Raw genomic sequence first — 24519 nt, forward strand, 5'->3', positions numbered from 1 at the left:
AAAAAAAAAAATGTTAATAATATTAGGCTCATAAAAGAGAAAAAGAAAGTAGAAAAAAACAAGGGAAATTAATTTCAATAATATATTTAAACCAGTGAATCTCAAATATAACTTTGAAATATGATCAGGGAAAAATTATTAATGAGCTATTTTACGTGATCTTTTTTAGTATTAAGTCTTCATAACCAGTTTAAATTTTCCACATTTCAATTATAACACTAAATTTTTATTAGAAATATTTGATTTGTATTTATATTTCATAAAAATTTACTGTGAAATAGTAAATTTACATTCCAAGTTATTACAGGTATACTTAAATCTTTCTAATAGTTTAATATATTATAAATTAATTAAAAAATTATAAAATTAAAAATTCAGCTTTCCATTTGTCCTTGCCTCATTTTAATTTCTGAATAGCTGCATTTGGCTCGTGGCTACTGTTTTGGTTGTTACAGCTCTATATAGTGATTCTTAACATGACTGTTTAGGGAGTAGAGTATGAGGATAAGAAAATATACATATTGTATTCAGATGTTTTTAGGGATAGAAAGAAGTTGAAAACTACAGCATTCTTGCCTGTGGCTTAGGGGTTCCTTAACACACAACTCATGATGGGTGTCCCAGGTCACATAGTCATTTTATGTACCTTAGCATTCATCAATATTCCTTATTGTTTAGTTCTTCTGTAATGGCTTACATACTGTTTTGTCCTTTGTGTCATACTTTTATATGGTTTACTTATGTATAAATGCATAATTCATCATCTTTTGTAGTTATAGATATTTTCTTGCTGTGTTGCCACAAGACACTCAGTTTGGTGCAAACCTTTTTAATTTTCTGCCTGCGAAGAGTAAGAATTTAGAAGGCAGATGAACAAATTAATAAGTAGATCTTGATATGATGATGAATAGTCTATTTCTTGGGTTTCTGCATCGGATGTGATGTGCGAGTGAATGAATTTAGGACTTTTTTGCCTTTTTAAAAATTCATGGTAGGCTGGGTGCAGTGGCTCATGCCTGCAATCCCAGTACTTTAGGAGACTGAGGTGGGTGGATTACTAGAACCTAGGAGTTGAGACCATCATGGGCAACAAGGAAAACCCCATCTATACAAAAATTTAGCTGGATGTGGTGGTGCATACCTGTACTCCCAGCTACTCGGGAGGCTGAGGTGGGAGAATCACCTGAGTCTGGGGAGTCAAGGCTGCAGTGAGCCATGATTGTGTTACCGTGCTCTAGCCTGGGTGATGGAGTAAGACCCTGTCTCAAAAACAAAAAAAAATTGTAATAAAATTTGAATAGTGTAAATGATTTAATCGGTTTTATAAACATATATGCCCATGTAAACCATACACCTATCAAGTTATAGAATATTTCCAGTTCTTTTGTGCTTATTTCCAGTTAATCTCCAACTTATAGGCAGCCACTGTTCTGATTTTTATTATAATAAATGCTTTTTCTTGCTCTGAACGTTATATAAATGGAATCATACAGAATGTACTCTTTTCTGTTTGGCTTCTTTCACAAAAAACTTTTATTAGACTTTGTATTACTGATTTATTCTTTTTTATTACTGAGTAATATTTCCTAATATAAATACACAGTAATTTGTTTATCCATTTTCCTGTTGATGGACATTTGGTTTTTTTTCCCAGTTTTTTACTATTACAAATAAAGCTGCTGTGAAATTCTTATACCGTTCTTTTTGTGGAGATTAGAGTAGGATTTTTGTGTATAGAAATTTCACTGCATCTCATAGAGAATATTTTCAGCTGGAATTATTCAAGTAGTTCATTTTTCCATTCAGGAAATTGTACTGAACTGGATAGTAAGAAAATGATGGTGAACAAGATGGAGGAAGCTCGTGCTCTAATGAGACCTTACCTTTTAGCAGAAGGAGACATATTAGCATATAATAAGATAGTTACTCTGGTAACTGTTATGAAGGAAAAAAAGAACAAAATGTTGTGATTTAGAGTAACTTGGATGTGACAGTCTGAATGAAGACTTTATTAAATAGGATGATCAATGGAGACCCATATGAGGAGAAAACATTTGAGGTGACATCTGAAAAATGAGTGGCTTTTATGAAGAGTCAGTGGAAGAGTGTTCCAGGCAGAATGAGCTGCATGTGCAGAGGCCCTGTGGGAGTTTTAGCATATTAGAGAATGGAGAGGAGAGTCAGTGTGCCCAAAGCAGTGAGCAAGGGGAGACTGGTACGGGATGAAGCTAGGGAAGAAGGTATGGGCTGGCTTCTTTAGGACCTGGTAGAGCATGGCAAGGAGTTTGAATTTTATTCAAGAATAATGGCTAGCCATTGAAGAGTTTAAAGTAGGGAAACAGTGCTATCTCATTCACATTTTGCAAAGTTCTTCCTGGGCTACTATGTGAAGAATCAGTCCAGGGGAGAGATAAGAATAGAAGTTGGGAGACTAGTTACAAAGTCATTACAGTTTGGAGATTGTGGCACGTTGGACTGTAGGTGATAGGGATGGAGGTGACGATAAGTGAATATATCCAGAAAATATTTTGAAGGTTTCTAGAAAGACAATATTGATGCCTTACTCATTGGTAAGAAAGAGAGAGGAATTAAGGGTTTTAGCTGAGCAGAGGATTTAAGGATTTTAGCTTAGCAGCTGGATATTTGCCATTTACTAAAAGAGTAGAGCTAGGGAAATACGGCTTTCTGGTGGTAGAAGCAGGCAGTGGAAACCAGTAACTTTCTTAACCCATCTCCAACTTAATGGGCTCAGATTGACCAGTGCTTTTCCGTTTTCACCATAAAAGCCAGTAGCTTGATGCCAGTAGCACCTTAAATATCCAAAGCTAATAGAATACATTTTGGTGTACCGTCCGCCTCTGTTCCTTTCATTTGAATTATATGCCACCAAGATCCTCATTCTGCTTGCTGTTTTAATCACTGTTATTACATAATTCATTGTCTCAAGTAAACTGATGAGTAGTGAGTTTAAAAAGAGAGTTTGTTGGAAAACTAAGAGAATTGTCTGAAAACTAACTTGGAAAAGCGAGTTGTTTTATGAAAAATTGCTGTAGAATTAAATATGGGCATGCCTGTTATAAAAGGTTGAGAACAATAATAAAAATATAGAAGCATTCTGTATTTAGAATGCTTTGTTGGTGTCTTTATGTTCTTGTTCTATTTAAAATAAAATGACACTTGAAATCTTGGGACAATTCAGTGTGTTATAGTTTATGCAAGAAAGATGATATGGAGTATTTATTTGTGGACCCACATTCAAAGAAAACGCTTTGGTCCTCTATGAAGAGATTGACAAATAGAATGACCCTTTGTGTTTTAAATAAAAAGAATATGTGTAAGATATACATCTTTTTCTTCTTTTGAATGAGTCTCTGCTTCAGACTGAGAATTTTCAACTTTTAAAAATTTTAACCAAACTTTTATCATACTGGATAAGGGGATTTCTGATAAGCTTCCTATGGCAGGCAGAAACATTAACTCTGGAGTTGGTTATCTGAGCACCTCCATGCACATGGATGGAAGCTCCTGTTTTATGGGCAGGTTGGGAGAGAGATACCCATTTGGAAATCATTGACATCAAAAGGAATATCAACCAATGTCACTAGGTGAGATCACTAAAGAGTGAGAATAGACAGTGGTCTGAAAACTGAACCTTGGGCCAGTTTAATATGTCAAGGCTGGGAAGAGGAGGAACCAGCAAAGGAGAAAGAAGGAGCAGCCAGCGAGGCAGAGGCACAACCAGGAAGAGTGTCTAGGAAGCCAAGAGAGAAACATTTCAAAGAAAGTCATCACCTGGTCAAATGCTGCTGAGAAGACAGCTAAGAGCACAGATGACTGGACATTGGATTTGGCACCTGGAGACCGTTAATCTGGATAGGGACAGTTTCTGTAACATAGTTGATTATAGACTGGTATGAAATGGGATGATTATGGAGAACAAGGATAGAAATAACTCTTGAGAATTTTTGCCATGGAGTGATAAGAGAGAGATATGTGGGGTAAGAGATTCTACCATTGCCAGTTAATTTTGTGAATTAACTGTCAGTTGGTTAGTTCTGTGAATCCAGTGAGTAATTTAACATTTGAAGCCTCAGTTTTTTGTTTCTAAATGAAAATAGTGATATCCTGTTCCCTTAACAGGACTTTTATAAGGGACAGAAGTGATAATAGATGTTCAAGTGCTTTGTGATTATCATTGAGTGAGTCATAGACACCATAGTTTTTCCCATTGAGGCTTTCATCTTTTAAGTCACTCAGCAAGAAACCTGCACCTGTGTTGGTTACCCTGGGTAGAATCTTGTAGTAGAAAAAGGGAGGATGGTGAGAGAGGTAAGTTTTGGGGAGAGATGTAAGTTGTGGTGAGTGGAGAGACTGGAAGTTTATTAATGTTTTAGGGATATGACAGGAAGGGACAAATCACTGTTTTCTAAATTGACTTATGTTCATTTGTTTCTCCCTGTCCTGTGTGTATAGTTTTAGTGTAATATTAGTTAGCAAGCATGTGGACTAAGGCTCACTACTATAGTTTGTTGTGGCTACATAAAAGCAGCTATGAGTTGGATATATAAATACTATAAAGGTTATATAAAAGTAGCTATGAGTTGGATATATAAATATAATAAAAGGAGTAGAGTATTTGGTAAGGTTCCTAATGTTTACATTTTTGAAAGAGATTAGCACTGAAGGGGATGTATTTCTTCTCTTGTTTTTTTTTTTTTTTTTTTTTGAGATGGAGTCTTGCTCTTGTTGTCTAGGCTGTAGTACAATGGCGTGATCTTGGCTCACTGCAACCTCTGCCTACTGCAACCTCTGCCTCCCAGGTTCACGCCATTCTCCTGCTTCAGCCTTCCTGAGTAGCTGGGATTACAGGCATGCACCACCCCGCCTGGGTAATTTTGTATTTTTAGTAGGGACGGGGTTTCTCCCATGTTGGTTGGTCAGGCTGGTCTCAAACTTCTGACCTCAGGTGATCCACCCACCTCAGCCTCCCAAAGTGCTGGGATTACAGGCATGAGCCACTGCTCCTGGCCAGACATACACTTCTTAAAAGAAGTATATAGTAGGTCAGTACAGATATACCTCATCTTTTCTGTGCTTTGCTCTCTTGTGCTTTGCAGATATTTTTTTTTTTTTTTACAAATTGAAGGTTTGTGGCAATCCTGTTTTGAGCAAGTCTATTTGTGTAATTTTCCCGACACCATGTGCTCACTTCATGTCTCTGTCACAATTTGGTAATTCTTGCAGTATTTCAAACTTTTTCATTATTATATCTGTTATGATCTGTAGTCAGTGATTGTTGGTGTTACTACTGCAATTGTTTTGAGGCTCCAGGAGCTGCACCCATATAAGATGGTGAACTTAATCAATAAATGTGTGTTATCTGACTGCTCTCCCGACTGACCAGTCTCCTGTCTCTCTCCCTCTCCTCAAACTTCCGTATTCCCTGAGACACAACCGTATTGAAATTAGGTCAGTTAGTAACCTTACAATGACCACTAAGTGTTCATATGGAAGGGAGAGTCACACATCTCTCACTTTAAATCTATAATAGAAATGATTAAGCTTAGTAAGGAAGGCACGCTGAAAGCCAAGATAGGCCAAAAGCCAGGCCTCGTCTGCCAAATAATCAGCCAATTGTGAATGTAAAGGAAAAGTTCCCAAAGGAAATTGAAAATACTACTCCAGTGAACACGTGTGAAAAGAAAGCAAAATAGCCGTATTGCTGATAATAGAGAAATTTTTAATGGTCTGAGTGGATCACCAGTCACAATATTCCAGTAAGCCAAAGTCTAATCCAGATCAAGCCTCTAACTCTCTTCACTTCTGTTAAGGCTGACAGATGTGAGGAAGCTGCAGAAGAAAAGTTTGAAGCGGCCGGGCACGGTGGCTCAAGCCTGTAATCCCAGCACTTTGGGAGGCCGAGACGGGCGGATCACGAGGTCAGGAGATCGAGACCATCCTGGCTAACATGGTGAAACCCCGTCTCTACTAAAAAATACAAAAACTAGCCGGGCGAGGTGGCGGGCGCCTGTAGTCCCAGCTACTCGGGAGGCTGAGGCAGGAGAATGGCGTAAACCCGGGAGGCGGAGCTTGCAGTGAGCTGAGATCCCGCCACTGCACTCCAGTCCGGGCGACAGAGCAAGACTCCGCCTCAAAAAAAAAAAAAGAAAAGTTTGAAGCTAGCAGAGATTGGCTCGTGGGGTTTAAGAAGCCATCTACCTAACATGAAAGTGCAAGGTGAAGGAGCAGGTGCTAATGGGGAAGCTGTAGCAAGTTATCCAGAAAATCCAGCCAAGATTATTGATGAAGGTGGCTACACTAAACAACAAACAGATTATTTATGCAGGCAAAGCAGCCTTCTATTGGAAGAAGATATCTTCTAGGACTTTCAGAGGGAAGAAGTCAGTGCCTGGCTTCAAAGCTTCCAAGAACAGGCTGACTCTCTTGTTAGAGACAAATGCAGCTGGTGACTTTCAGCTGAAGCCAGTGCTCATTTACCATTCCAATAGTCCTTGGGCCCTTAAGAATTATGCTAAATCTACTCTTCCTCTGTTCTGTAAGTGGAACAAGAAAGCCTGGATGACAGCATGTCTGTTTATAGCATAGTTTACTGAATATTTTAATTCCACTGTTTAGATGTACTGCTCAGAACTTTCCTTTTAAAATATTATTGCTCATTGACAATGCACCTTGTCACCCAAGATCTCTGTTATTTTCATGCCTGCTAACACAGCCCATGAATCAAGGGGTGATTTCGATTTTCACGTCTTAATTGCTTGAGAAAGACATTTTTTAAGGCTAAGGCTGCCATAGATAGTGATTCCGCTGATGGTTCCGGGCAAGGTAAATTGAAAACCTTTTGGAAAGGACTCACTCTTCTAGATGCCATTACGTATATTGGTGATTCATGGGAGAAAGTCAAAATATCAACATTCATAGGCGTTTGGAAGAAATGGATTCCAAGCCTCATGGATGACTTTGAGGGATTCAGGACTTCAGTGGAGGAAGTCGCTGAGGATGTGGTGGAAATAGCAAGAGAACTAGAATTAGAAGTAGAGCCTGAAGATGTGGCTTGAATTGCTACAATCTCATGATAGAACTTTACAGGTAAGGAGTTGCTTCTTGTGGATAAATAAAAAGAGTGATTTATTGAGATGGAATCTACTCTTGATGAAGATGCTGAATGCATTGTTGAAATGAGAAAGGATTTAGAATTTTTTTTTTTTTTTTTTTTTTAGAGGGAGTCTCACTCCGTCACTCAGGCTGGAGTGCAGTGGCCACGATCTTGGCTCACTGCAACCTCTGCCTCCCAGGTTCAAGCGATTTTCCTGCCTCAGCCTCCTGAGCAGCTGAGACTACAGGCGCCCGCCACCACACCTGGCTAATTTTTGTATTTTTAGTAGAGATTTGGTTTTACCATGTTGGCCAGGCTGGTCTGGAGCTCCTGACCTCAGGTGATCCACCCACCTTGGTCTCCCAAAGTGCTGGGATTACAGGCCTGAGCCACCGTGCCCAGCTGGGATTTGAAATATTCAGTAAGCTTATTAATAAAGCAATGGTGGAGTTTGAGAGCTGAATCCAGTTTTGAAAGAAGTTTTATGGGTAAAATGCTGTCGAGTAGTATCATGTACTACAGGGAAGTCTTTGGTGAAAGGAAGGGTCATTCAATGTGATAAAATTTCATTATTAGTTTGTTTTAAGAAATTGCCACAGTCACCTCATCTTTCAGCAACCGCTGCCCTGATTAGTCAGCAGCCATCAACATTGAGGCAAGGCCCTCTACCAGCAAAAAGATTGTGAATTGCTTGCTAAAGGTTCAGATGACTGTTAACATTTTTTAGCAATAAAGTATTTTAAAGTTAAGGTATGCACATTGTTTTTTTAAACATAATGCTATTGTGTACTAAATAGACTACAGTAAAGTGTGAACTTAACTTTTATGTGCACTCAGAAACCAAAATATTTGTTTGACTGACTTTATTGTAATATTCGCTCTATTGTGGTGGTCTGGAACCAAACCTGCAATATTTCCAAGATATGCCTGTAATTTAAAGTGTGAAAAAAACTAGATAAATTTAGAATTTTTTTTATTGCATTGATGTTTCTTGTTTTTTTTCTTTTTTTCTTTTAAAGTAATTGTACAAACATTATCACAGTACAAGTAGAAATACAAATTGAAGCAGGAAGAATTTATTCTGCTTGGTATTCTACCTCTATAAATTAGAGCACTCTTGTTTTCTTTAGTCTTTGACAATTTATCCTTACATTTGATTAGTTTAAGAATTATTAATCCATGGAATGCTTTTGGCTGCAAACAATGGAAAACCTGACTGTGGTTTAAGAAATGCATATTTGTTCCCTTGCTCTCTGGCCCTTAGCCACATAGTAATACGTTTGGAGGTGGTTGGTTGCTGGCATTAGTTTAGGTTTCTGATGATGCTAGGGCCAACATATCTGGTATTCTCTTGGGCCTTTTTGTTATACCTTTTGCCTCATGGATGTGATATGGCTCCTGAAATTTTAGATGTCACATCTGCATTCAAGGTGAGAGTGAGGTGGGATGGCAAAGGGAGTAGTGCCAGATGTATGTTCCTTTTTTATCTGGGATACAAAATTTTTCTGGAATCTCCCTCAATAAACTTCTCCTTAGTTGAGAAGAGGGCAGAATTCAGTCACTTGGCTCAAAGGAGCCTAGGAAATTGAGTGAGTTGTCATAATTACCATCTCATAGTTCATGGCTTGAGGATAGACATTGTCTTCCCAAACAAAATAGCAGTTTTATTACCAATGGTAGTGGCTATTCGGTAGGTAATTTACAGTGTATAGCATTAATAGAGATAGGTTTTTATAATTTCCTTCCCCACAGTTAACATATCCCTTGTTACTACAAAGTAATATTGAGCTAAATAGCTAATCTATACATAAATTGAATAAAAGCATATTTTATCTCTACTTTTAGGATACATAGATTTTAAGATAAAATATTTTAAAGTGAGGAACATAAATTCTTAGTTATCCATTCTTGGTAACTGGCATCTTTGTTTCATCCTTGCTTATTTCTTTTGTTATTTAGAGGGAAGACACGATGGAGAAGGAAAAGATGACTATTTAGCTGTAGTATTATATTGTGAAATAAGAATAGTAGTCCTTAAGTTCTGTTCCCCTTCACTCTCTGGGTAGACCTATCTCTTCTGGATTTTTCTTTTATCTCTTTCTTATTTTTATAGTATATAGACAGTCCATACTTTGCATGGTAGGGCTGGACCATAAAATGACCATGCAAGCTGAATCACGCAGAGCGGTCTTAATGGCGTAAATTTAGCTTGTTCCAAGACCTTTAAATATTATTGCCAAAACATTAAAAACTCTTGGCTGAGTACAGTGACTCACACCTGTCATCCCAGTGCTTTGGGAGGCCGAGGCAAGAGGATCACTTGAGGCTAGAGTTTCAAGACCAGCTTGGATAACATAGCAAGACCCTGTCTCTCTCTATATAAATACAAAAGAAAAACTAGCGGGGCATGGTGGCATGCACCTGTAGTCCCCATTACTCAGGATGCTGAGGTGGGAGGATGGCTTGAGCCCAGGAGTTTGAAGTTACAGTGAGCCATGATCATGCTACTGCACTCCAGCTTGGGCAGCAGAGTAAGACTCTGTCTCAAAAAGAGGAAAGAAGAAAAACGGAAGAAAAAACCCAGAAAACTCTTTTACTGTTGGTTATAAATGTGTATGGAAATAGAAAAAAGTAAAACCAATATTTAGTACACTAAAGCATTTAGAAGCTTTAACAGTGTTTTATTTAGGATAAAAATTTAGAATTTGAACAGTGCTTGCCTCCTCAGCATGTAACTTATGATATCACACGAACATCTTTTCTATGTGGTGGTGAATTTTCATACTCCTTTCTAATTTTGGATCAGCCTTCAACATTTTACCCTTTGCTCTTTCAGTGTCACCACGTAGCTGCCAGTCTTCCTTTAGTGTGAAATTTTTGTTAATGTCACTTCCTCTGGGACATCTTCATCCTTTTTGTTACAACTCCACTCCTTGATAAGATCCTCTTTCATTAAGTTCCTCTGTCTGTATATCTAGAACCGTAATGGCAGCAGTGTCAGACATTCCCATGGTCACTTATTTGTTGTATAACTTCATTTATCTTGCATTTGAATTTCACTTCCAGCATTATCACTTTTTTTTTTGTTTGTTTTGTTTTTGCTTCACTTTCTTCTGTAGATTCATCACTTAGAGACAGAGAGGCAGCATTTCCACTTGCTGTCTATGCACAGTGACATCACTGACAGCCTTTCAAAGAATGTCATGATTGGTCACTGATGGTGATGTGCATCACTGATGTTTGCCGTGGTTTGTGAACCCAGGAGATGGCGGGGAGTTTATATTTCAGGGAGAGTTTATATTTCATGCAATTACTCAGAGTTAATATACCATGGTAATTGAAATTTGAACCATGTTGTTGAGGAAGTGGTGTGATTTAAATACACTCTGGTAATTGAAATTTATATATATTAGGGAAAGCAAGGACTATTTTTCTGTCAAGTAACCTGGACTGTTTGTCCTGTGATGTTTCCTTCAATCTGAGTTTTGCTCATTGTATATACACAGTGCAGTTCAGCATGTTCCTGTATCTTCCATAATTTCTGCAAATCGACATCTGGATCTCCCCTTACAAAATTGCCATGGCCTCTCATTGTTGGAGTACTTATCAGTAAGTTCATGTTGTGTATGTGATGAAGTGATTACCTGTTTTTAATTTATTGTTTGCTTTGTTTTGACACAAAAAGAAAAGAGTAGTTGTATTGTTTACTAATCTTTATCATGTTTGGAAGAGGAAACCTTGCTTTTGGAATGAAGTGTTTAATTCATTAACTCATTGGCCATTTGCTGTACTTGGCTTCTGCTACAGAACTGACTGAGTTGCTACATGACTGAGAGTTTCTTGCTAGAAGAGGAGACCCTCGTATTGGGAAAACAAACTGAGTGAATGCATGGCATGATCTAGATTTCATAAATACCAGTGTCAAACAGCCAGGCCTGGATATGACTGGAAAGGAGTCTTAGAGGATTAAAAGAGGTTGGGGGTATTGTTTGATCTCAACATTTTTGATGTTTCGAGCCTTTTTTTTTTCTTTCTCTTCATTTTTCACAAGCATATTGTTGAAATAGTTTCCATCTCTTTTTCTTTAATAACAGATTTTACAGTTGAATGTACATAATTATTTGCTTCCTCCCATGATTTTTACAAAGTAATTTAAGTTTTTAATGAATTTCATTGGTGTTTAGCAGTACTTACATGGGATGGTGAAATGAAAGTTAATCAGACATTTTCCATTGTGTGAATGAATATCTTTCATTCTTTGATTTTTAATAAACAAGTTCAGAAAATTTTGCAATGCTTTTGGTGCTCTCATACAATGTTGTGTGTTCAAAACCACTCGAAAGAGATGCTACAACTTTTAATTTTGTGTTCTTTAGCCACCACACAGGGACATCAAATTGGCCACATGTTTCGGAAAGGAAATGTTGGGCTATGTTTTGTACCCTTCATATAAATATATTTTATTCTTTTGAAGTATATTGTGGGTAACATTTTCCCCACCATCTTGAAATTATTATGTAAACGCTTGACTGTATCATACTAAATCATTTTAGTTTTTGGGTGAGAGGTAGGCTAAGACCAAAGAAAGTAAATGCGCAAAAAACAACATGTTTTCCTCAGATTGTTCCATTCAAACTTGTGTACATGTCTGTACTTGCTAGAAGAGGAGACCCTCACACTGGAAAAACAAACTGAGTGAATGCACGGCATAATCTAGATATCATAAATATGAGTTTCAAACAGCCAGCCCTGGATATGACTGGAAGGGACTCTTAGAGGATTAAGAGTGCAGGGAAAGGAGTAATTAGTCTTCTCTAGAAATTGGCTTTGCATGGTCTGGAGTTTTGTCATATTGCTCAAAAAGTTGATTAGTACATGAATATGTGAGTAAACCGAAGTAGGAAACTTCTTTGACTTGTCTTTTACATAAAGAAATATACTTTATGTATTTTAAAAAAATAAAACCAAAAACTCATTCTGTGAAATGATTGTCTTGTATTTGAAATTATTTTTTTTTAGTTGTAGGTAATATACTGAAAATTACATTTGCCTCACATAAGACTGTTTTGATTACTGGATGAGCCTACAGATTTTACATGTAAATCAGTAGATAGGTCAGTAACTTAATTAATGTATTATTGGATCACCCCCATCCCATGTGTTTATTTAGGTTATAAAGCCTGATGATTGGCATTTGTTTTCAGTATAACTCGAGGATTTTCTAAATGTTTATGACTTGTAGTACTTTATGCCAATCATCAATATCTGAGTGTAAAACTTTCGACCTTTGATGGTTGGACAATTTGCAGTCTCTCTCTCTCTCTCTCTCTCTCTCTGTATTCCTGATTTAGGAAAAGTTTCTAATTTATCATATAAAGATTCAATACCTGGTAGATTGAGTCTCGTCCCTGGTCTTCCTTAAATCCACACCAAGCTGTACCTTAAATCTATATGAAGTCTTAAAGTTATAAGTAAGATGAAATTGAGGCAAGAAGGTAATGTTAACAAATCTTTTTTTTTTTTTTTCTACCTCGGGAGCACAGATTACAGGGTGATTATTATTTTGGTTCAACATATAGAACAAGGAAGTGGCACACATGGATACAACTGTGCTTTAGAGAAAACCTCTGCCAGGCCTCTTGGGTCTTTTTCTCTCCTGCTGCTTTAACAGATGCCTCCCCTTGTTGTCCAAATACTGTAAAACTCTGAGCTTGTAAAGAGAAAACGTGGCATTGAGTGTGCCGAGGTTTTAGGTGCTCTTTTGTTGCCATGACGCTGATTATTTTCTCGTTCTCCCCAAGCTCCTCTGGTGTCTTCATTTGCTTCCCTTGAAGAAAAGTTCTTCTTGGTTTTCCTAATCCCTTTCTACTGGTATTCTGAAGACACCACGAGAGACCTGGGCACACTCTTTCTTTCTTCTCAGTTTTTCCCCACTCAGAGATGACATGATTGCAGACATGACATCCATGAGCTCAAAGCTCTCATCTCCAAATAAACATTGAATTCAGCCAAACATTGGTCAAGCACCTACTGCCAGCAAACATGTATGTTAGGAGGATATTTGGCTGTAATCCCAGCCACTCAGGAGGCTGAGGCAGGAGAATCGCATGAACCTGGGAGGTGGAGGTTGCAGTGAGCCGAGATCGTGCCATTGCACTCCAGCCTGGGCAACAAGAGTGAAACTACATCCCAGGGCGGTCTGGCGAGTGGCGGGAGCCTGAGGGGGATGTTAACAAATCTTAACTACTGTTTTTATTTTGTGATCGAAGTAACCTGTGGTTTGTCAGGATATTTGTAAGTTGACATCAGATATTGTCAGCCTTGTAAATCCTTCCTAAATTTTGAGTGTTTAATAGCTCTGTGGAGACTTAAAATTTCTAGTATTTAATGAAATCAATGGAGAGGGAAAAAAGGAACATTTCTTACGTTATCATTGGAATAGTCCCAGCTGATGATGTTTATAGTATCAAATCACCACCTTGTAGCTTTCCTAACAGGAAATACCTTCAGTGAATGGAATCTCACTGGGACTACAGATAGAAGCCTTTATATCTGGGAATTGGCTCAGATTCTGGTGTTAAGAACATCAGATTCTAAGTTTAAATATGTCTCCATGTGATATTGTATGATATCATCATACACTAATGACCTGATTTGACCTATCGTAGACATGGTGATGGTGACACATGTATAGCTAATAAGACAGCAGAATAAACCAGTGCATTAAGAAAACCAACATGTTCTCACTCATAGGTGGGAACTGAACAATGAGATCACTTGGACTCGGGAAGGGGAACATCACACACTGGGGCCTATCATGGGGAGGGGAGAAGGGGGAGGGATTGCATTGGGAGTTATACATGATATAAATGATGAATTGATGGGTGCTGACGAGTTGATGGGTGCAGCACACCAACATGGCACAAGTATACATATGTAACAAACCTGCACGTTATGCACATGTACCCTAGAACTTAAAGTATAATAATAAAAAAAAAGGAAACCAAATGTGTGTACACACACACACACACACACACACACACACCAATTACAAAGATATTTTAAGATCACAAGACAAGAAAGAACCAGTGCTTAATTAGGTTGTTGGATAACTGTCTGTAACTTTTTAAAGGCTTGGTTCAGCTGTCTCTTCTCTATTCAGCCTAGAATATTTTAAATACGTAGGTCCCAGGAACTATTTGAAATTCAAGACTTGAGACTGGAATTACTTGAGGAGTGGAGGGAATAGGGTAAGGTGAGAGATGGCGTATAAAGGGTCAAGAGTTGTATCTGGGTCCACCATAAGCCAGTCCAGAGACTTTGGGCAAACGTGGAACCTCTCTAGACTTTAGTTTCCTCAGCAGTAAAGTCAACATGTTGAACTAGGTGATTACCATGGTCTTTTTTAGCTTGATAATGCTCTAATACATATTCATTGTCAACATAGAGTATGTCCAAACTCCCTTGATTCTCTTTTAAGTAATTCTTTATTCTAGTGGATCCTAAACCTGGCTGACCATTAGATTCACTTGGGGACTTTTAAAACTACAGATTCTTAGGCTCTGCTGTAAACATACCAAATCATAATATGCAGGAATGGGTAAGCTATTGGGCCAGCATTTGAGATCATTGCTTGTTCTTCCTAATATGTCACAGTGGGCTTAGAAAAGCACCCATTGCTTAAACAAACATGGAACATTTTAGATAAAGTGGGATTATATGATTGAATTCAGTTAGTGACTTCATGTCCAGCGTCATTCAGTTAGCTTGCCTCCAGGTAGTCTAGAACTCCCTTCTAGGAGTTGCAGCTCTTCCTCTTTGCTTCCAGGATTTGCCTCAGGGTCACTTTCATTGTTCACAGTCAAGCCTTCACCAAGCAGCCAATTCTCTCAAGTCAGGCTCCTTGCTCTTTGTGTTCCCCTGCCCACCAGAGTGGCTAACACATTAGCAGCTATTTAATGAAGGTTTGTTTGAATGGATGAATCTCTATGTATTTTTCCATTTCCTTTTTTTATGTCCCAGCCTGTTCCAGTTGCCTGTTTTCCCCTGCCTATTACACACTTTCACTTGTTTGACCCGTCACAGTCTAACTCAGCATGTTTAGAATCATGCTTCACTCACTCTTCTAGATGATTGCAATAGCTTCCCGCCTATCTGCCCACAACTACCTTGCCCTTTCAGTCATTTCTCTACCCAGCATTCTTGGAGTCTTCTAAAAGTACAGTTCGATTTTGTCATGCTCCTGCTTGAACCCTTAACTCTCTTCCAGCTGCTCTTAAGAATAAAGTAATGTTCCCCTTCCCGAGTCCAAGTGATCTCATTGTTCAGTTCCCACCTATGAGTGAGAACATGCGGTGTTTGGTTTTCTCTTCTTGTGATAGTTTGCTAAGAATGATGGTTTCCAGCTGCATCCATGTCCCTACAAAGGATGCAAACTCATCCTTTTTTATGGCTGCATAGTATTCCATGGTGTATATGTGCCACATTTTCTTAATCCAGTCTGTCACAGATGGACATTTGGGTTGATTCCAAGTCTTTGCTATTGTGAATAGTGCCGCAATAAACATACGTGTGCATGTGTCTTTGTAGTAGAGTAATTTATAATCCTTTGGGTATATACCCAGTAGTGGGATGGCTGGGTCATATGGTACATCTAGTTCTAGATCCTTGAGGAATCGCCATACTGTTTTCCATAATGGTTGAGCTAGTTTACAATCCCACCAACAGTGTAAAAGTGTTCCTATTTCTCCACATCCTCTCCAACACCTGTTGTTTCCTGACTTCTTAATGATTGCCATTCTAACTGGTGTGAGATGGTATCTCATTGTGGTTTTGATTTGCATTTCTCTGATGGCGAGTGATGATGAGCATTTTTTCATGTGTCTGTTGGCTGTATGGATGTCTTCTTTTGAGAAATGTCTGTTCATATCCTTTCCCCACTTTTTGATGGGGTTGTTTGTTTTTTTCTTGTATATTTGTTTGAGTTCTTTGTAGATTCTGGATATTAGCCCTTTGTCAGATGAGTAGGTTGCAAAAATTTTTTCCCATTCTGTAGGTTGCCTGTTCACTCTGATGGTAGTTTCTTTAGCTGTGCAAAAGCTCTTTAGTTTAATTAGATCCCATGTGTCAATTTTGGCTTTTGCTGCCGTTGCTTTTGGTGTTTTAGACATGAAGTCCTTGCCCATGCCTATGTCCTGAATGGTACTACCTAGATTTTCTTCTAGGGTTTTTATGGTATTAGGTCTAACATTTAAGTCTCTAATCCATCTTGAATTAATTTTCGTATAAGGGGTAAGGAAAGGATCCAGTTTCAGCTTTCTACTTATGGCTAGCCAATTTTCCCAGCACCATTGATTAAATAGGGAATCCTTTCCCCATTTCTTGTTTCTCTCAGGTTTGTCAAAGATCAGATGGCTGTAGATGTGTGGTATTATTTCTGAGGACTCTGTTCTGTTCCATTGGTCTATATCTCTGTTGTGGTACCAGTACCATGCTGTTTTGGTTACTGTAGCCTTGTAGTATAGTTTGAAGTCAGGTAGCGTGACGCCTCCAGCTTTGTCCTTTTGACTTAGGATTGTCTTGGCAATGCGGGCTCTTTTTTGGTTCCATATGAACTTTAAAGCAGTTTTTTCCAATTCTGTGAAGAAAGTCATTGGTAGCTTGATGGGGATGGCATTGAATCTATAAATCACCTTGGGCAGTATGGCCATTTTCACGATATTGATTCTTCCTATCCATGAGCATGGTATGTTCTTCCATTTGTTTGTGTCCTCTTTGATTTCACTGAGCAGTGGTTTGTAGTTCTCCTTGAAGAGGTCCTTGACATCCATGGGGAGGGGGGAGGAGGGAGGGATTGCATTGGGGAGTTATACATGATATAAAAGTCATGCACATGTACCCTAGAACTTAAAGTATAATAAAAAAAAAAAAAAAAAGAAAAAAAAATATGCATTAAGCTTGACTCAATGCATGGCACATCAAAATACTTCATTTTCTTTGAATGGGTAATCATGAAAATCTATCTAGTTAATATTCCGTAGTACCCTCTGCCCAAAGAAGAGTCAAAGAGTAAGATATTTCTCTAAACCTTATTCAGTTTTCTATATGCTATTCTATGATTTAACTCCTAATGGTGTATTTCTTTTGGTTTCGTTATGAGTCTTTCAATAAATGGTTTCTGTGGTTTTCACTGTAAAAAAAAAAAAAAAAAAAAAGAATAAAGTATAGGCTTCCCAACAGAGCCCCCAGGACCCTATGGAGCAGACATGGCTGTCTGTCTTTCCAATCTTTTGCCATCTCACTCTGGGTCACATTGTCAAGATTCTTTTGTGTCAAGGTCTTCACACCTGTAATTCCAGATCCAGGGAATGTTGCCTGTCTCCTTCCCTCTTCTCTCTCTTTAATCTATTGTGCTGCTCCAATTGTCTCTCTGTCATTATTAGTGTGGTTATTTGATGTCTTTATCTTCCAGTAGAATGAGGGTCCAGGAGGACAGTTATTGTGTCTTATTTACCATTGTTTCTCAGCTTGACATAAAATAAATGCTCAATAAACATTTAGTGAATACATGCACTACTGTTATTTTTCTTGTTTCTTTTTAGTAGATTTACCACCAGTAAGCCTTTGTCTTTTCACCCTCGATGGCTGGACTGTTGCAGTATCTTCATGCCTGGCTTCTTTGCCTCTAGTCCTGCTCCATTCCATTTTAATTCTGTGTGCTATTGGAAGATACATTTCCTAAAAATACCTGCATTGGTTTTTATCTCTCTCCTGGAAGAAACTTTAATAGAATCTTTACTCTGTGGGTTAAAACCTAAACTTTTAAGCTGAATTTTATAAACCCTCTTGAAACCTAGCTACAAGCTACTTTTCCATTATTTTCCTTCTGGAATTATCTTTTTTTCTCACCAAATATATTTCTCTTTTCAGTTTTATTTCTAAGTTTTTGTTCTTATTCCTTCCCTTAATGGGATAAGCAATAATTAATAATGGAATATTAGCTACTTCTTTGTTCCCCAAAAATTCTAATTAAGCTCTTTCTTTATGGGCCAGCTCTAATACCGTGCAGATCAGATTTCTTTCTTTTGCTTGGTGCAGATGATAGGTACTTAATAAGTGTTAATTGAACTGAATTATCTGATTTACACATTTGCCATTTTGAGGTTGGTGTATGTGGTTATTTGGTTTGTGTAGGTCCATAGAAGCATGAGCATTTTGTTACTTTATCCTTATCACAGTCTCTAGAAATAGTGCCTTTACTCAGTTGACATTACTAATTTAAGCATCTACAGGTGATGATTTGAATATTAATTTTGAAAGAGAAAATCCATATAATGATATTTCCTCTTAATAGTAAATTTTGCAGTCTTTCAATAGGTTTAAAATCTATCATTTAAGGGCTTCAAACATACATTAGTCTAAAAACTATGCTTATTTTAATAAGCTTGTATTTGGGGAAATAAAAGGGATAGGTTATCTGAAGTATTACCAAATAACATTATTATTCTTACTCAACATCATAGAGATGTAAGATAATATGTAAGTAAGGGAGGGAAATGAGTGTTGAAAAATAGTAGCCTTGAAACAGCCCACAATCTCCACTGGCCATTCCAAAGAGGTGAGTCAGGAAGTGCCCACAAGGGGGCGTGCCCATCTAGAGAAACTTGACCAAGTGCCTTTTCTGTTAACGCAGGTAAAACTGCCTGTTTACAACTGAGCTTTTAGACCATGTCTTCCCCCCACCACCAGGAAAAAGAATGGACCCTCATCACAACAAGAATTCCTATCCATTTTGTAGCACATGTTTATTTTGGATGTGTGATTTTCCAAGGGAGCTAGAGGTCTTACAGAATGGAAGTATGAATTGCCTTGTGAGCTCAGACAAGTTTATGAAGCTTGTGATTGTGCCTTTTTTTGGCTGTGCTGAGAGCATTTTTATTTTGTAAGCATTGTCGTCTTTTCTGTGAAGAAGGGTTAAGGTTTGTGAAATATCCTTTTTGGATTATTAGCCCAAGGAATAGGCAATGCTCTCTTTTCACTGCTTCATCAGTTTGTGTAGCTTGAGGAACTACCAGCTAGTCATTTGGAGAAGTGCATGGGCTTTGATTGGTGTTTTTTCCACCAGAAGTCATGGCTTCTTGCAGTCTTTATTTTTTCTTTTCCAGTCCTCTTTCTTTTTTTAACCTTTGGCCTCAACATTATCACCAACAAACATTTATTGAATGCTATTTATGTACAGGCTTTTAAATAGATCTTAGAGAATGAGTAGAGTATATGGCACCTAGACCCTGCCCTCTATATATTTGATCCAAAGGAATTAAACAATAAGAAGAAATCATGCCATTTGGTATGTGTTAGAACAAAATCATCAGTGAGAGCCACAGGAATTAACTGGATAGAGAAATCACTCTAAGCTCTGCTAAGTTTCACATGGCAGCCTTAATGGAATTGGAGGAATTTAAGCTGGATGTTGGATAAAGGGTCAGACTTATATGTCTGGGTAGAAAGACAGATAAAAGTCTTGGGTTCAGAGGCCTGCGAATGGATGAGTTTGGTTGCACCTCAGGTTTTCTGCAGGACAGTGGTTTCAAACTCAGATGCCAAGGGTGCCAGGCAGGCAGGCAGCCTAAATGTGTGAGAAAGATCTAGAGAGGTGGACAAGTAGAAGAGAGTGGGGCTGACTGGCCATGTGGGTGTGTTCCATTGTAAGGTATTTAAAAAAAAAAAATGTGTAACACCAAACTACACTTTGCTAGTCAAACCAAACGCTGGTTTTAGCAGCTTGTAATTCCTGGTGGGGGAATGTCAGTTGATAAAGTTAAACTCTGCAGAATTTAGCAAAGTAAAATAGGCCATAGAGGAATTATGACCATAGCTAGAGTCCCCTTGGACATTTGCTACTTTTATTTGTGTTATTGAATTTCTGACCAAATGAGGGGAATATTTTGAAATAGGTATGAATGGCCCATCCTCGTGGCTATTTGAACTAAACCAGGCTTTTGGTTATTTAGAGTCTCTGAAAGTATCACTGAGATTAATTTGAATGACGTTCGGTTTTCTAGGATATGGCACTATCACAACACTATCACAATGTAGGTTATATTTTATATCCTAGAATATACTTAACTCCTTTCCTACTCTCTCAATTCTTTATTTTTACTTTCTAATGAGATCTATTGAGCAACAAAAGGATAAAGAGTATAATAGATACTTTTTCTTTCATTTTGCTTTTCAATATGCTTATCTTTAATTGGTATGTATTTGTGATTTTGAATATCAGTTTCTATTTTCATGGGTATATTCATAATTATGTGGCCATTTGGTGATATGCATAGATATGCTCTACTTAAAAAATTTCATGTTAAATAAAGTAACTTATTACTGTATTAAGTCAATGTTAAATACTGTTCTTCAGTCTGGAAAGGGTTGAATTTAAATCCAAGTTAAGTGGTCCATCCCAATGGTTATGGTGTTTCATTGGAAGGAATAGAATCCAGATTGTCCATGCTACCTTCCAGTCCTTTATCTGTTATTCCCCACTTCTTTAAGACTCAGTTTAAAGGCTGGCAGAGCTCTCGTATTTAAAAGGGAAAGTGTAATTTTATCTAGAGAAGATAAATATGTGCCCTAAAATGAAAGAAAGACCAGAGGTCCAGACCATAGCCAGGTGTTTTTGAAAAGAGCCAAATTGGACAACTAAATTGGAAAAGGTTGCCTGCATTTATAAAGGAGATTTTCTTGCGATTTATTAATAATTAGCAAGGTCTTAGCTTGTCTAGCTTTGTATTTTTAAATCTGCCCAGTAATGAATTCATATCCTATTAGTCAGTATGTTAGTAGCATGTTGTGTTGTTTCTGTCTTTGAAGTATTAATGCTATGATACTCATGCCTCTATGAAGTAAAACTACCAAATAATCTTGGTTCTCGTCTTCTCTCTTGAATATATTTCCCAGACAGTGGTGACTGATTACAGTGAAGGATGAGCAGCTCTCCAAGTGGGAGAAACAAAGTTAGAGCTAAAGTGTAGTATGGGCATTGCTTATTCTCACTTTTAGGAAATCAAGAAAGTTTGGAGTAAAATAGAACTGAATTAGTAAAAAATGAGTAAAGTGTGATCCAGTACCAAATGACCTCATAGGATGGGAGGGCAGTAAAGAATTGTTACAAAAAGGAAACACTGAATATAAGAATGTGGGACCAATATCAAGAAATATAATTTTTTTATAGATAAAGTGAGAGGCTTAATGTTTGATGGTTTTAGTCTTAGAAGTTTGTTTTGAACAGTAGACTAAAGGGCACACAAAACTTCCAGAAATAAGGACTACTCCCATATTATGAGAAATGGGTGTGGATTTCGGTTTGGTTATTATGGGGACTAGCCAAATATTTCACGACAGTTGTTTAAGGATGTGCTTTTGGGAACAAACTCATTTAAGAGTGATGTACAAAAACGTTACATTTAGGGAAGATCTAAATATGAAATAATCAGAAATGTGAGGTAATAGAAAACTGCTTTAGTTAAGCTGAGTTTGGATCACATGTCCAATTGAGCAAGATGCAGTTTCAGAGGGAACACAGTTTGAGTTATTGATGAGATTCAATTAAAGAATATTAATTTTATGATACTTTGTTGCTTATAGACGCATGAGGGGCAAGATAAGCCAACAAAGATCCTGCGTAGGTCTTCTTGTACTGGGGAGAAATGTGTGTATTAGAGGTTGAAAGGTGCAAGGGCCTCCTGTTTGGTCGGGAAGTGATTCAAGAAATCTTTGTTTTTGAGACGAAGTCTCGCTGGGTCACCCAGGATGGAGTGCAGTGGCGCAATCTCAGCTCACTGTAGCCTCCGCCTCTGAGGTTCAGGCTATTCTCTTGCCTCAGCCTCCTGAGTACCTGGGACTACAGGCATATGCCATTGTGCCTGGCTAATTATTTTATATTTTTAGTAGAGATGGGGTTTCTCCATGTTGACCAGGCTGATCTTGAACTCCTGACCTCAAGTGATCTGCCTGCCTTGGTCTCCCAAAGTGTAGGGATTACAGGCGTGAGCTACCGCGGCTGGCCAAGAAATCTTTTTCTGGAATCTTTTGAGCCTGTATCACTCTGAAGATGTGTAGTACTTGAATGTGTGGTGTGGGTGGGGTAGGGATGAGGTAGGGGTGGAAAGTACATTTGCACTGTATGAAGTGCAAGTGAGGCAGAGATGCCAGTGTCTGTTATTACTTGAGAGAGACGAGGCTACTGTTGGAGGACAAGGCAGGACGGATGGGCTTTTGCTGAGATTTAGGTGATACACAGAGAAAGTGATTACCAATCAGACTGAATTCATTCAAGTATTTTTCCACAGAACCAACTTTGCCTTTTTTGGTCTCTTTATTTAAAGTTTATATCTATCTCTTTCATTGATTTTTCATTTTTTCTTTGTTTTTTTTTCCCCCTCTTTTCTTTGTGTTTATCTTGTTCTCTTTCTAATTTCTTTTGTTGGATAGTTAGCTTATTAATTTTATCTTCTTTTCTGATGTTAAAATTTTGGACATAAGTTTCCCTCTCTGTACTACTTTTACTGTATCCCACAAGTTTTGAAATGCTACATTTTTGTTATTCATTATTAAGTATTTTTGTTTCCATATTGATTTATTTGATCCATAAATTATTTAGAAGAGTTTTTTAATCTTTTAATTTCCAAATTTTATCTACTGTTGTCTCCTAAGTTAATTGTATTATAGTCAGAGAGTGTATTCTGTTTGATACTGTTTTTTGAAATTTGTTAATGATTTAGTTTATGATTTAATGTGCGATCAGTTTGTGCCTAAAAAGAAACTTTCTTTTCTAATATTGGGTACAGAGATCTGTCAGTGCTATCAAATCAAGCTTTTTAATATGCTATTCACATCCATTTCTTACTGATTTTTCCTACTTGACCTCTTCATAATTGAGAGAAACGTTTTAAAATATCTCATTGTAGAGTATGATTTGTTGATTTCTCTATTTTTACTTTACATACATTTGAGGCTTTTAAAAAATACATACAAATTTAGAATTATTGTATTTCCTTGGTGACTCCAAGCTTTCAGCATTTATCATGTAAAGCCCTGTATCTCTATTAATGCTTTCTGTCTTAACATTTATTTTCTGTGATGTCAACATAGTTTCATTGTTTGGATTGATATCTGCTTGGCATATCAGTTTTTTCTTCCCCATCCTTTTACTTTTGACTTTTCCATATACTTATGCTTTAGGTTTATCTCTCATAAATAACATCTAGCCAGATTTTAAAATCCAATCTGACATTCAATAAAACATTATTATTTTTAAAGAATTTTTTTTTTTTTGGAGACTGAGTCTCGCTCTGTCGCCTAGGCTGGAGGGCAGTGGCACAGTCTCGGCTCACTGCAACCTTTGTTTCCCAGGTTCAAGCAATTCTCCTGCCTCAGGCTCCCGAGTAGCTGGGACTATAGGCACATGCCGCCATGCCTGGCTAATGTTTTATATTTTTAGTTGAGACGGGGTTTCACTGTGTGTTTTAATTTATATGCAGGTTTGCCATTGTATTTCCTTACCCATTTCTTGTTGCGTGTCTGCTTGTCCTCCTTCATTTATTTCCCTTCTTCTTGAAATATATCATTTATTTATTTATTCATCGATTCAACAAGTGTTTACTGAATGCCTAAGAGGTGTCAAGTGCTTTTCTGGGTGCTTGGCATATGTTAGTGAATAAAATAGGCAAAGGTTCCTGCCTTCATGAAGCCTATCATCTTGTCAGAAAGATAGGCAATTTAAATGATATGAGCATTGTATCATTTTAGAAGGTGATGAGATGTTATGGAAAAAAATATAGAGAAAGGAGAGTAGGTGTGCTTGTGTGTGGATGGTAGGGAGGATGCAGAAGGAGGACAAGTTGTGTTAAGTAGAATATCCCTTACAAACTTTATTAAATGCAGTCCTCCTGGCAGTGAACTCATTGGATTTATTTATATATTTATAAATGTCTTTAATTTTGTTCCTAAAAGGCAGTTTTGTTGAATACCATTTCTAAGTTTATAGTTACTTTTCTTTGAGGATATTATACCAACCTTCTGGCCTACTGAGCTTCCAGGAATTTGGCTGTCGTTCTGTTGTAGGTGACATCTCTTTTCTATCTGGCTTTTTCCGTTTTTCTGTGGCTTCCTGGAGATCAGGATTCTTGTTTTCTATCAGTTCTGGAAAATTTGAGCCATTTCGTCTTTAAATATTTTCTCTCTTTTATTCTGTGTATTCTCTCTAGTTAGCCACAGATTAGACTTTGAGCCATATCTCTTAATATCTCATTCATATTTTTCAGGTTTTCCCCCTTTTTCTTACAGTTACAGCCAAATGTGTATTAAATATGCCTTATACCAATAGAAAAAAGTTGAAAAGTTTGTTCACG

General features: G+C 37.6%; 1 protein-coding gene across 3 annotated transcripts in view; it reads left to right on the forward strand.

The window, feature by feature from the left end:
• The window catches only part of TASP1 (taspase 1), a 275867-nt gene that overhangs the window by 87997 nt on the left and 163351 nt on the right, over window positions 1–24519 (forward strand). The window lies entirely within an intron of this gene.

The sequence above is a fragment of the Trachypithecus francoisi genome, unplaced genomic scaffold (genome assembly GCF_009764315.1).
Source record: "Trachypithecus francoisi isolate TF-2019V2 unplaced genomic scaffold, Tfra_2.0 Lachesis_group21, whole genome shotgun sequence".
NCBI classification, from domain to species: Eukaryota; Metazoa; Chordata; class Mammalia; order Primates; family Cercopithecidae; genus Trachypithecus; species Trachypithecus francoisi.